Consider the following 12,758-nt stretch of genomic DNA (forward strand, 5'->3'; position numbering starts at 1 on the left):
TGTTGTTGTGTACTTTCAAGTCATTTCAGACTTAGGTTGATCTTGAGCAAAGGCCGGGTAAATGACCTTGGAGGGCCGTATCTGGCCCTCGGGCCTTAGTTTGAGGACCCCTGGTCTACACACACATGCACGCACACACATTAGAATACGATACAAAGAGAACCAAATTATATAGCACCTATTTTTAAATCTACTTTATAATCCTATACAAAAGCCAAAGGGTAAAAAGCAGAGTAAAAGGACCATAAAACAAGCCTGTTGGGTCCGTGTTTGCAGAATCCTGAAATGAAATGCCCATAAAGCATCCATTCTCAGCTTGGTGCTTTGAATCACAGCCCCTATCATCCATGACCACTAATTGTACTGGGTGGTCCAGAAAGCACCATATTGTGGAAAGTTGCCCTTCTAGACAAATGTTAATATTATGATTTACTTTGCCCACACTATAGTTTGTGGGAAATGACCCGTTTTTGTGCAACATGCCTTTTTAGCTGGATCTACACTGCCCCACATCCCAGTATATGATCCCATATTATCTGCTTGTCCCAGATTATCTGGTAATGTAGACTCATATAATCCAGTTCAAAGCATATAATCTGGGATTCGATCCTGGGATATAAGACAGTGTAGATCCAGCCTTTGTGACATTTGCTTTTATCAGAGTTCAAACGAGAATGCTCTGAGCTAGAGGTATGAAATCTGTTACCCTCCAAACGTTGCTGAATTCTTAAGTTATATCAGTCCTGGGCAGGGAGGCCAATGGAAAGCATAGCAGAAACTGAAATCTAACAACATCCAGAAAAAGTGGACGGAGCCGACAGATATAGCATTTTGAACCAGGCTTTCCACACAGTTAAACTGATGCAATGACATCGTTTAGAATTGCTGTATAAAATGTCATTTAAGAATTAATTACTTTTGGAATAATGTATACTGAAATAAGTCTTGTATGGCAAAAGTTTGTTAATTGTTGGGATGTATCAAATAAAATTTATAATTATTTTTTAAAAAACCCAACATTCAGAAGGTCACAGTCTCACCTTCCTGCTTTTAGGTCTTTTAAACTGAAAAGATAAAATAACGTGTCCAGCAACCTATGTCTTCCTACTTCAGATTTTCAGTCTTCAGACACAAACATATTTCTCTACAGCTGAGAAAAGTTGATTGTTGGATTACAACTTCCAATACTCTCCAGTGGCTATGCTGGCTGAAAAATTATGCGGCTGTCTAAATATGGAATTACAGTTTCTAGTAGTCAATGTAGCCAATAATGAGGAATGCTAGGAGTTGTAGTCCCATAATATCTGGGAGGCCACACAATTCCCATCCCTGACTTAGATTGTGGGTTTGGATATAAACTAGTAGGGACAAATATATACGCCAATGTATAATTAGTAGTTCCCTCTAAGGAAGGGTTTTATGCTCTTGCCTTGTTGTGAAATTGCTTACAAGATGCTAAATAAACCCTTCTCCCCCACTGAGTGAGCTACTGTTCTAATTGACCATACATTGACCCTATACAGAAGGATGTTTGGGCTCAGCCTGTGCCCTTTAGGAAGAGGCAGACGTTTCTTGTTAATTCTTTATTTGCATGGGTTCCACACCCACGGTTCACTTATCCTATGTTCTTCTGAGTTCCAGCTGTGAAAATCTCTGGCTTAGAACACCCTTCAGCAACCGCGTGGCCAGCTTTTAATTAGCTGAGCAGGAAGGAAGTGATGTCTCTGTTCTCTTTCCAGATCTGTAGGATTTCAGTGGGAGGGAGGGAGAGAGTGCTGGAATCCACAACACAGATATGCATATCCTAGGTGAAAAGGACAGCATTTTACCAAGGCTCTTCTCTGCATATTTGCCATTTTTAGTTGGCTTCCATATGCTTCCTCTTTCTTTATCCCAGATAATCTTTTCATATATTCCAAGAACTTGTCACCTGTTAGACTTCAACTCCAATTTTCTCTTAACACTGTCCACACTGGCAGGAACCGATGAGATCTGGATTCCAGTTAGGGCCCTGGAGAGACAAAATATTTCCAGATTCATGTATGAGATTTTTCTCTTCATTTTTTATGTACCATTTACTAAACATTCTATTTTCAGTCTTTACACATAAACATATTTCCATCAGAGTTTAGAATAAATGATTCTTAGATTACAATTCTCAGAATTTCCCAGTGGCTATGCTGGCTGGAGATTTTAGGAAACTGTAATCCAAACAATTTTCTAAACTTTCAGATCTTGTACTGTAAAAATTAGAGCATTGATAATATAATTTTATAAATGGAGTCCCCAGTGGCACAATGGGTTAAACCCTTGTGTGGGCAGGACTGGAGACTGGATCCGAGGAAAGCGCGGATGAGCTTCCTCTATCAGCACCAGCTTCCCATGTGGGGACATGAGAGAAGCCTCCCACAAGGATGGTAAAACATCAAAACATCTGGGCATTCCCTTGGCAACATCCTTGCAGATGGCCAATTCTCTCACACCAGAAGTGACTTACAGTTTCAAAAATCACTTGACATGGAAAAAAATAAAATAAAATAAAAATACTGAGAACTCCAGGGCATAAGTAGCTTGGGGAAAGGGCCTGAGGCAATAAACAGAAACAATATGGAGCATTTGTTTAACTAAAATACATTTGTCCTAGTTCTTCATTTGAAAATATTTCCAGAGTAGCTCTCCTTCTCTTTCTCCTCCCGCTGCTTGATGGTGGTGGCGATGATAATGATCTTACGATTCAACTTAAACAGTGCTTCCCAAACTTTGGTCCACCAGGTGTTTTGGACCTCAGCTCCCAAAATTCCTGACAGTTGGCCAAGTTGACTAGGGCATTTGGGAGTTCAAGTCCCAAACACCTGGAGGCCCAAGCATGGGAACAACTACTCTGCACCATCAGAACACAGTTGTCAGAAAGGAAAGGGCCTTTCCTTTAGCAGTACTCAGAATACACATTGTCCTAAGTGCCTCGTCACACTAGAGAAAAAATCCACTTAAAATCCGGTTTCTGACTCCTGCAGAATTCTGGGGATAGGGAGGAGCCTTTAACAGCCTCCCTAAACTACAAACCCCAGAATTCTGGAGGAGGCAAAAACCGTATTTTAAAGTAGATTTTTTTCTCTAGTGTGATGAAGTGGTAAGAGATCAGCAGGGGCGGCTCAATCCATTACACAAAGTAAGCATTTGCAGTATAGTTGATTTTGTCCAGGGGCGCTCTTGAGGCGCTCTTGGGGGAAAATAGACCTTGACATATGCGAGTTGTAGTTACTGGGATGTATAGTTTACCTACAATCAAAGAGCATTCTGAACTCCACCAATGATGGAATTGAACCAAATATGGCACACAGAACTCCCACGATGAACAGAAAATATATACCAGTGATTGGTGGGGGGGGGGGGGGGGGAGGTGCCAAAATTTCTTGACATAGAACACAAACACCCAAACCTTACAGCACCCTTACAAGAAGGGAAACATACAGCACTCAAACTGTGTATTCCCAACATGAGAATGATTATTTGTAGGTTTTCTCCATTTTTATGACCAAGAGAAGACAAACATCTATTTGGAGAGCAGCTGTACTTATGCACAGATATTCCAATGACTGTGTCCCTATAGTAGCTACTATGTTATGGCATCAGGGACAACAGAAGGGAAATTGTGGGAGAGCACCTCTATTTGGTGTCTTCCCTGTAGACCAGTGGCTCACAACCTGTGGGTTCCCAGGTGTTTTGGCCTTCAACTCCCAGAAATTCAAATAGCTGGTAAACTGGCTGGGATTTCTAGGAATTGTAGGCCAAAACTCCTGGGGATCCACAGGTTGAGAACCACTGCTGTAGACAGAGTATGAATTGGGCAGAGCTTTGGAGATCTTCCTTTCTTGGATTACAAGTTTCAGAATCCCTGAGTCAGTGTGACTAGTGTCCATGTCATTTGCAAAATCTTGGAACAACCCAAAAACGAATGCCAACGCTCTAGTTAAATGGCATTATCATAGCATTGCCATCATCCATGCACCTTTAAAAGCAGGAACAGATAGTGATGGCATGTTTCATTCAGTGTTATCACCTGAACCTGTCTAATTGAACACAGCTAAAACTACATAAGTTGTGTAGCATGCAAATGTTGCTAGTATTAGACCTGGCCTATTGAACAGTTTGTTACTGTTATCACCTAAACCCTCCTGCTGCTGGAGGCATCCATCCTCTTGCTCCCTCCACATTAGGGGCCAGATTTTTGGCCACACCCTGGCTAGGCTACCTAATGCCACAGTGCCCTCTCCTGGACAGAGCTACATCCCTAGACTGCTCATGCAACACCTTTGCTATGACTTAACATAGACAGACTATGCAGAAACAGTTACACCACAGCATTCAATCAAATTATTCTCAAGACAGTTTGTAAACAATAAGGTGCACCAATATAACATGGAAGTACTTGGTCCTGTGGCTGGGGAATAGATGAAGCCAGAAGAGATTGCTTCCTTCAAGTTTCAGTTCCAGAGAACTGGCATTTGGAACTAAGACTTCTTCTTAGCAAATAAAAGATAGTCAACTTCCTTCCAGCCCCTCCTTCTCTGGTCAATGGATGGTACCAGGTTGTCCTTCTTTCTACAGTTTTCTTTGTGGAGGAAACAGGTTTAATGCCCAACTGGCCACTGGCCCTTCAACTAATGGAAGAGCCCAGGACATGCTTCCCTTCAGCTCTCCAGACTTACTCTTCTTTCTCATAGGGCTTGGAAAAGCAAACTTCCTTCCAAGGCTCCTCCTTCTCTGATTGGCTGATGGACCTGGCTAGTTATTTTCTCCCTTTGACATGATCTTATCAAGGAGACAGATCTACAGGCCTGTGATCCAGTGGCAATATTTTGTCCTTTTTTAGATCAATCAACAATCTTTAGAGAAAGTGAGAGAATTTCATTCTCCAGTTATACTACTTTCTAATAATGGCCTTTGTGAAAGGTAGAATACAGCAAAGTTATTTTTGTATTACTGAATCTGCTAAGATGTGACGTCCCAAAAAGTAAATTTTCTGGGGAGAGATTGGGGATGGTTCTGGGTGGTTATTCTGTATACCAGGGGTCCCCAAACTAAGGCCCGAGGGCTGGATACGGCCCTCCAAGGTCATTTACCCGGCCCTCACTCAGGGTCAACCTAAGTCTGAAACTACTTGAAAGCACCCAACAACAACAACAACCCTATCTCATCAGCCAAAAAGCAGGCTCAAACTTTGCACTGAAATACTAATAAGTTCATATTCATTAAAATTGATCTTCATTTTAATTATTGTATTGTTTTTACGTGTTTTTGCACTACAAATAAGATATGTGCAGTGTGCATAGGAATTCATTCATTTTTTTTTCAAATTATAATTCGGCCCTCCAACAGTTTGAGGGACTGTGACCTGGCCCTCTGTTTAAAAAGTTTGAGGACCCCTGCTGTATACCATCAGGTGCAGGTATACAGGTATAATATAACATATCCACATTTCCTCTACCCTGTGTTGCTTCCAAATGCTCTCCATGGCCCCCGCATGACAGTATTTCTCTTTTCATTTCTCTCCCATCACATCTGCCTGTTCAGCTGATCTGTACTGCTACCATTCTCCTCCAGCTCCTTCACAGATTTAAAACGAAAACAACAGCAGCAAATCTTTTTGACTACACCTGAATGGGGCAGTTGGAGATGGGATGGGAAAAGAAGGGGATTATTGGTGCATCTTGGAAATCCCTCTATATCTCCCCACCCCTTCCCCAAATGCCTGGTTAGGCACTCACATGCCTTTCTCCTTTTTTTTCTCCAGCCTTCTCCCAGCTGAAGAATTATGTAGCATGAAAGAAGCAGGCGCCACCATCTTGAACTGAGAGTGAACTTTGCTTTCTACATATAAATACAGATAGCAATCACACCCCAATCAGCGTGCAGGCTTCAGGGCATCGTCTCAGCAACTCTAACTTTCCCATTACGATAATGTGATTTTCACTCAGTCTGTAATATCACCAGCCATGAATAAAACAACTGGCTCCCCCCCCCCCCCCCTCCTCTCACACTTTCTCTGTCTTTCACTCCCCTCACATTCTTTGCATACTAATGACAGCTCAGCAGCACTCAGACACCAGAGAATTGTTCCGGCTTTACCTACCCCAGATGGAGAGATGGGCGTCATCTGCTAGCATGGCACATCTCACCTGGAGCCAGCTTAGAGATGACTGAAGAGCAGCAGGGCAGAGTGGATGAGCCCAACTGTGAAGCTTTTTTCTTCTTCTTTTAAGTGATTACTTGCAGTCTTCTTCTTTTTTTCTCAAAGTGCTGGCTTTGGCACTTTTTCCTCCCTCTCCTTCTCTTATTTGTATCGAACCTTTCCAACAGAGTTCAAGATTGTATCCATACCGACGTTCCTGTTTGCCTTGATACATCTCTCCCATATAGACAGGGAGACAGGTGATTGTTAGACTAAAGAACCCTTAGCATAAGAAGGAAGAGCTGACCATCTCATGGGGCACAGATGTTTTTTTTGGTTGTTTTTTTTTACAGTATATACAATCATGTATGTTACCAATTTGGCATTTTTTTACAATGCCATTAAAGGGCAGCGAATTATCGGTGATTTTCTTTATTCGGTAGATTTTAGCACATTCAGTTTAACTCTCCTTGCTTCAAACAGCAAGATAGTCCTGGGACAGAAGATACCCATGAGGGTCCGGCCTTAAATCTAATGCCAAGGGCTCCAGATTTCTTGTATTTCATCTACATAACGCTCGTGTTGTTGTTGCTGCTGTGTGCCTTCAGGTAATCTTTGGGCCCTTCCACACAGCCTTATATCCTACAATATCACGGCAGAAAATCCCACATTATCTCAGTGTGGACTCAGATAACCTAGTTCAAAGCAGATATTGTGGGATTTTCTGCCTTGATATTCTGGGATACAGGGCTGTGCGGAAGGGCCTCTAGAATTATGGCAACTAAAGCCCCTTGCACACAGCTAAAAAGAATCCCATATGCTCTGCTTTGAACTGGAATATATGGCAGTGTGACTCAGATAACCCAGTTCAAAGCAGATGTGGGATTTTCTGCCCTGATATTCTGGGTTATATGGCTGTCTGGAAAGGCCCTAAGACAATTCTTGGCAATATATGTTCAGAGAAGATTTGCCCTTTCTTTCTCTGAGGATGACAGTATGTGACATGCCCAAGATTATCCAGTGGTTTCCATGCTTAAGTGAGGATTTGAACTCTGGTCTCCTGGAGTCCTAGGGCTCTTCCACACAGCCCTATATCCCAGAATATAAAAGCAGGAAATCCCACATTTTCTGTGTGTGGACTCAGATAACCCAGTTCAAAGCAGATACTTTGGGATTTTCTGCCCTGATATTCTGGGATATAGGGCTGCATGGAAGGGCCCCTAATGAGGCATTCAAACCACTACACAAACCACTACACAGGCCATGGCCTTACATATTATTATTGTTGCACTCAAGCGGAATTCAGTTTGGTCCAATGCAAAAGACACAATAACTTTGCACAAAGGCAAGATGAAAAAGAACAGAAACTTTACATAATTAACAATATAAGGTTTTCTTTAACACACACATGATTCTGTTACAACTTACTGTAACAATAATCACATGCAAATTCTATAATTTATCCTACACAGGCCATGGCCTTGCATCTTTTAAGTCCCTAACAATGCCACTGCCACACAGCATGCCTCTTTGCTGAGTGAGAATCTGAACCCCCGTCTAGCTGGCCCAAAACGAAATGATACTGCATTGTGTCTCAACCAAAGAGTATGGGTTCTTCTTTCAGGATCATTTCCTTCTGACAATGATATGATAAGTGTGAACAGCATGACCCAAGCATAATTTGTGGTATCTAGTCCTAAATATGCATATCATTACCCCCATCTCATATATACAATCTTGTATGTCACTAAAGAAGCTTCTGTTTAATTCCAAAATCAATTTTGTATTACGCATGACCCAGCATGAGTTTTTCTTTGTTGTTTTATGCCTTCAATTCTGACTTACAGTGACCCTTGGACAAACTTATCACGGGGTTTACTTGGCAAGATTTGTTCAAGGGGGAATTGCCTTTGTCTTCCTTTGAAGCCTCAAGAGGCAGTGTGATGAGATCACCCAGTGGGTTTCCATGGCTGAACAGGAAATCAATTCCTGGTCTCCAGAGTCACAGTCCAACACTGAAACTACTATACCACTCTGGCTCTGTAGGGTTTTTTTTCCCCATGCTCTAAATATGACAGCACAACTCATGCGTATGAGTATTGTATGTACATGAGAACTAAATACTTGCTCACTTATTCTAAGTCTCTAAATCCTATCAACAGCACTAGCTTCAGTCCCCCCACAAGGTACACCTCTGAAGTATGTTACAGTTTATGATATCACATTCAGCCAAACAGAGTGGAAACTACTAGCTTCAAGATATACCTGTTAACTTGGGATTAGACTCCATGAATGATCAAATGGACTCTAGTCCATTAATGTTTGTACCACAATAATTAATCATACCTTTAAGGTACCTCAAATGATGCTTTGATGCTGCAGTTGCTGGAGCTTAAGATATCATGCCAGGAAACCTGTGTACTAGTCAAAGTCAAGTTACAGATCTATAGCAGGCCCTGATGCTCAGTGTTGTTCTCTAATACTACTTCTAACTGGTTCAAGGAAGTCTCACAAAAGTTGGACAATGTAGGTCTTAAACTATGGTAGTTTTGTATGGTATTTTACAGCAAATTACGCTATGTAACAGAATTTAGAAAATGTTCTGTTCGTGGCTTGAAAGTTTTATTTCCTGTTTAATTGTGTAGTAATTAATTTGAAAGTAGTAGTTATACTACAGAAACTTAGTTTTTGTGGCTGCCACAAACTATGTTGAATTGGTTGAGACTCAATGAGATATTCCTTGAAAAACTATAGCAAAATATGCTGCAGGATGTCCCACAAAAACAAGGTTTTGCAGTTTAATAAACTTTTCCCATGTTTTAATGATAGAACCAATTAGAAAATGACATTTATAATCCAGGAACAAAATTTGTGTTACATAGTGTTATCCTCTTTTTAAAAAAAAGGTTTTCCAATAACAGTCCTTTATTTGAAGAAACCTGCTACTTTTGGGCTGTCTATTTTAAAGAAAAAGAACCATAAGAAGGGCAAAGATCTTGAAATTGCTCATAAACAGTGAACCACTTGGGCAGCAGTCTGAACAGACACACAGGCAACTGGTCACAGCCTTCCTTGCTGTGATATTGCATTACAATTTAAATTATAGTAATTGTTTCTCAACTTGCATCTTTCTGTAGAAATTAGCATATGCAATAGCTATGCAAATCTGTGGCCTCTCTTTGTGATGATGCATTTCCTTGTTTTGGCAAAATATATGTGGCAACCCCAATAAAAGCCTAGATACAAGGAAATAAATTGTAATAAAGATCCTCTAAACCTCAGTTTTGCTCCTCATGACAATGGATTTGTAGTCTGGACTGCCACCCAGTCCCAAAACAAGTAAAATGTATTTTCCACACCAAGCCTGACTCCTTGCCATGGGGTCAAAGGTATATTGTGTTTTGTGAGGCTGGCTCACTGGAAAGCATATTTAAGATCTACAGACCCCTATTTAAGAGGAGACCAATCATACATGCCTTCAGTTGGCAGAAGGGAATGTGATGTTCAAAATAATTGTGATTTCTATGGGCTAATGAGTTTGGGTGTTTTCTAAGGAAGCTTTGCTTATGCTGCCATTCTGCCTCATGTATCAAATTTTACTGGGGGACCAGATGTTAGAATAATCTTCAGTTTATAAATCTCCCATGTTTTCCTGTTTTTTTTCTTTCAGCTGTTTTCTTGCGACAGAAAATCCACTGAGGGGGAAATGAAGTATCTGCACAATGTCATTTGATTAGGAATGATGGAATTCCTTTGTCTTGACACACCATTAATTATATTTTCACCATTATGGTTCTCTAATAGTGGGTTGTTTCTAAGCTTTGGAATAATCCTTTCCCTTCTTTATTAGCCTCCTTCTTCCTTCAACATCCTCTCAATGTCCTTATTGATTTTCTATAAGATAGCACTGATCTATACAAAATCTTCTATTTATTACAGTGGATGCATAGCACACATACAAGTGATTGTGAATTGTTAGGCACAATGGGTTGCTTACGAAATTTTGAATCACTTTTGCTATTTTTCCTTTACCCTAGCAATTATTTGATATCTTTCATAAATGTGTAGTGAAAAATGGGACTGCTCTGTAGTTCCTCAGGTATGTTTCTGCCCAGAGGTGCAGGAATTTTCCCCTTCCTTGAGCACCATTTTGTTTTAACAATGCACAATGTTAGCTCTACATGCCACAGCGGAGCTCATCCCTGGTGCTCTGTCTGCTGTGATTGGTAAACAGTTGATCGCAGAACAGCCTTTTTATTAGGAGGCTATTATCTTCAGGAAGTGCCAGTGGATTTTTTTTCCTTCATCCATGGAGGAACACTTATGGAGGAATTAACCTGAAGAACATTTGGCCAGAATACGAAAATCTATGGGGATTTTTCAAGTAATAACAATGAGTAGAAATTGGAAAGAAGCCTCCATCCTGCTTATATGGATTTTTTTAAAAAAAATCTGAAATAGCTGGCAGATTTTCTGTTCTCTAAGAGTATTCTAATGTGGATAAGATGCTGACCGATAGTCCCACAATGAGCAGTTTGTCTTTCATCCCACAAAGTCAATTTCTTTTCACTTTGGAAAGAAATAAAAGGAGGAGAAGCCATGTTGCTCTAAATGCACACATATTTATTTCATGTAGCCATTTTGAGCTACTGCATTCCCCATTGTAAGAAATGCCTGGTAGTCCAGAAGAGTTTATGGCATATAAATCTAGACCAGTGGTTCTCAACCTGTGGGTCCCCAGATGTTTTGGCCTTCAACTCCCAGAAATCCTCAAAGCTGGTAAACTGGCTGGGATTTCTGGGAGTTGTAGGCCAAAACACCTGGAGACCCACAGATTGAGAACCCCTGATCTAGACCCTCTGGGGATCTGAAACTGCTCCCTGGAGCCATTAATAGACCACTACATCATGCTGTTTTGTTGCGATTCCTACCGTATTGTTTTTATTTCCACTGTGTTGTTGCCATTCATTCCTGTTATTCTCAACATAGTTATCTGAAAAGATTATGATTTTTCTTCATGAGGAATGACCTCATCATAAGAAAAAGATAAGAGCCACAGCAAGAGAGTCAGGGAACAGGTAGGGCTGAGAGTCACAGGGGGAAAAGCAAAGGAAGGGAAGAGTTTAACATGGAAAAAACTTCACATAATTGGAAAGGGAAACAAGGGTGAGAAGGTAGAGGGATTTGGAATGGTGTCCTAGGGTTAACAACAGAACATATGAAAGGGGCCTAGGAGTCTTAATAGACCACAGGCTGAACAAGAATCAACAGTGCGACATGGCTGCTTAAAGAAGCCAATGCAATTCCTGTTGGAAATAGCAACCTTCTCAAGCCTCCACTAATTATTTGTTTTGCATATAATTGCTTGCTGTATTGTATGTGCGTATTGGTTTGCAATTTTACCTAAACTCTTTGTTGTGGGAGGGGCTGCAGACCATTTGATCAGAACTGAGCATGTTCAGGACTCTGACTCCATTTTAGAAACAGTTTGCTTTAGACCACACTTTGTATCTCTAGGTGCAAAGATTACTGCAGATGCAGACTGCAGCCAGGAAATCAGGAGATGCTTACTTCTTGGGAGGAGAGCAATGACCAATCTCAATAAAACAGTGAAGAGTAGAGACATCACACTGGCAACAAAGATCCACATAGTAAAAGCAATGGTATTCCCCATAGTAACCTACGGATGTGAGAGCTGGACCATAGGGAAGGCTGAGCGAACGAAGATAGACACTTTTGAACTGTAGTGTTGGAGGAAAGATCTGAGAGTGCCTTGGACTGCCAGAAGATCCAACCAGTCCATGCTTCAGGAAATAAAGCCTGATTGCTCATTGGAGGGAAGAATATTAGAAGCAAAGATGAAGTATTTTGGCCACATAATGAGAAGACAGGAAAGCTTAGAGAAGACAATTATGCTGGGGGAAATGGAAGAGGGGCCGACCAAGGGCAAGATGGATGGATTATATCCTTGAAGTGACTGGCTGGACTCTGAAGGCGCTGGGGATGATGATGGCCGACAGGGAGCTCTGGCGTGGGCTGGTCCATGAGGTCATGAAGAGTTGGAAGCAACTGAACGAATGAACAACATCAGTTTATAGAAGCCATTAGACTCTTAAAGAGTATAGAAGCAGTGTATGCCTTTAGAATACTGCAGGAACAATTCAGTTTAGAATTCAGTAAGATACATGCTTAGATATTGGACAGATAGATGTTTTGGACTATGAACTATTGTTTCTAAAGAAGATGCCCTGTGTTACCGACACAGAGAAACTACTCAAAATCCTATTGTAATTGGATTCATAAGCAAAGTGTCTGTATGCTGTACAGACATTTTGTACATGACATTTTGCGAGTAAACCAACTCTATTACTTTTAAAGAAGACAATTTTGTCTCTTGAGAGCCTGATTTAAAGCCCAATATATTTCAAAGGAGAGTAGATGTTTTTGGGCAACTTCAAGGAACACTTCTGTAACTCTGGTGAATATATATGTGTTTTGTGCATTGGCATGTCTTTGTCCCTAACAGTTCAAAGATATACGGTACATCAGTTTAACAGCTGAGAGACCTAGTAGCCTTGCACAAATG

At 40.9% G+C, this 12,758-nt stretch overlaps 1 long non-coding RNA gene across 1 annotated transcript; it reads right to left on the minus strand.

Moving 5' to 3' along the window:
- Window positions 1-1,568: 1,568 nt before the first annotated feature.
- LOC132769879 (uncharacterized) lies at window positions 1,569-6,420 on the minus strand. Its single transcript, XR_009630932.2, has 2 exons — window positions 6,134-6,420; window positions 1,569-2,011 (listed from the first exon to the last, which is right to left on the minus strand). It is a non-coding gene; the product is annotated as an uncharacterized lncRNA (long non-coding RNA).
- Between the last annotated feature and the right edge of the window lie 6,338 nt (window positions 6,421-12,758).

This window comes from Anolis sagrei, chromosome 3 (assembly GCF_037176765.1).
Source record: "Anolis sagrei isolate rAnoSag1 chromosome 3, rAnoSag1.mat, whole genome shotgun sequence".
In the NCBI taxonomy this organism is placed as follows: Eukaryota; Metazoa; Chordata; class Lepidosauria; order Squamata; family Dactyloidae; genus Anolis; species Anolis sagrei.